Here is a 1,878-nt window from a genome sequence, read left to right as displayed (position 1 = left end):
TTTAGAGTAGGGTTGTTTTGTTCAATTAAGACGGATTCCTTGATTTTTCGTTTGTTTATGTTGGATTCTTTTTTTTTTTAATTACTGTGTTTTTGATAGATATACTATGTTTTTTTATTTGCAATGGTGAAAAACATGGGTAGATTTTTTATTGTTTTCTGTCAATTTGGATTCCAATTTTTTTCCTGTTGTCTACGTTGTAAGTCCGCAAACTTAACGCTGACCCACCGAGAGACAACTTTTTCAAACCAATTCACGAAGTAAAAAACCCGTTCTTTGTTTAAAATGTTTGCGAATGAATTGATGTTTTGTCACCTTAGCAGGAAAAAGTAAAGAATGAAATATATTTTGATAACGTATTGATTACCTTCTTGGAAGTCATTATCCACTAATGTTACTCCCGGACCAACGTACTGTACGTCCCCACCAGCAACCACGTTTTGCTTTTCTATCTCCATAGTTTGATGTTGTTCTTCATAATCTATCAATTCATTATACCGACGACCACCACCACCATCCAGCGTGATACTGGCTGTACTGCCATACCTCAAGATCCTTACAGAGTGCCACTGTCCATCACTGACCATAACGTGAGGCAGCCAGAGTTCGCGCTCGTCAGTCGTTCTATATGGATTCAGGTTAAACCGAAGCCTGAGTTTTTTGTCCTTAACCTATAAATATGAACAAGTTCAATGTTATATTTCTTTACAAAATAACACAACCTAGAAAGATTGAGTTTTATTATTAAGAACTATAATATTAAGCTTTACCTTAACAATTTTCCAAATTCTGTAGTTATTATTACCGCTAGAAGCATTTTAGTTTAAAGTACTTTATGTTTTTTCGATAATTTACATTTCTATATTAACATTTTGCCGATGGTAGACCCTACAACATTGCAAGAAGTTTAAAGAGCGATTTGTTGTTTTCTTAGTGCAAAACTACACAATGGACTATCTGCATTCTGTTTATCACGAAGAATCGAACTCTGGATTTTAGCATATTAGTTCTCAAAATTACTGCTGACCCACCAGGAGAAAAATATCGATGATGATGAAGTGCTTGTGTTAATTCCTTGATTGTTTTTTAAAGCAATACCACTTAGATTATTCGCTGTGTCCACCGCGGGAATCGAATCCCGGATTTTAGTTGTTGTAAGTCCGTAAAGTTAACGCTGTTCCATCGGCGGACGTGATAATCTTTATAAAACGCTTTCGTAAGTGAATTAAATTCATTTTCAAGTTTTAAAAAAGGGTTTTAACTTTGTTTTTTTATTAAATAATACGTTGCAAATGCACTTAGAATAAATCTTTTGACTCGGAAAAAATCGTACATATTTGAACATCATTTTGACGAGATTAGATAAAAATGAATTAACATAAAACATAAAAAAATTAAGTATGCAAGAGAAGGGCTTAAGAAACGTTAAAAACTTCAAATATATAAAAACTTATTCTTAATATGATGTTTAAAAATCAATTCTGCCACAGAATAATTTCAGAAAGTACGAAAACATCGAATATGCCAAAAAATGATTTCAAAAGTTAAAAGCAAAAATTTTAACTCATACAGATCGGGGATCATATATATTTCTTATAATCTATTAGAGGGATATTACATAATAAAACCTCCAGGTAATACAATTGTTTGAGTTAGTCTCCATTCAGTAAATGTAGCAGGAGTATTCTCATTACAAGGTTAAATTACAGTATTAGAATATTTCTACCGTTGACATGGCCTGGTTATGTCGTTCGACATGCAACCTGAGGGTTGCGGGTTCGAATCCCCGTCATCGAACATACTCGCTTCTTTCAGCCGTGGGGGCGGTAAGAGTGACGGTCAATCCCACTATTCGTTCGTTTATAAAAAAGTTGTCCA

General features: G+C 33.8%; 1 pseudogene; it reads right to left on the bottom strand.

Annotated features, from left to right (window-relative positions):
- Positions 1–1,878, bottom strand: part of LOC106460327 — a 198,834-nt pseudogene that overhangs the window by 10,874 nt on the left and 186,082 nt on the right.

This window comes from Limulus polyphemus, unplaced genomic scaffold (assembly GCF_000517525.1).
Source record: "Limulus polyphemus unplaced genomic scaffold, Limulus_polyphemus-2.1.2 Scaffold753, whole genome shotgun sequence".
NCBI classification, from domain to species: domain Eukaryota; kingdom Metazoa; phylum Arthropoda; class Merostomata; order Xiphosura; family Limulidae; genus Limulus; species Limulus polyphemus.
Note: the sequence above shows the minus strand (reverse complement) of the source record. Positions and strands in the feature narration are given on the sequence as shown.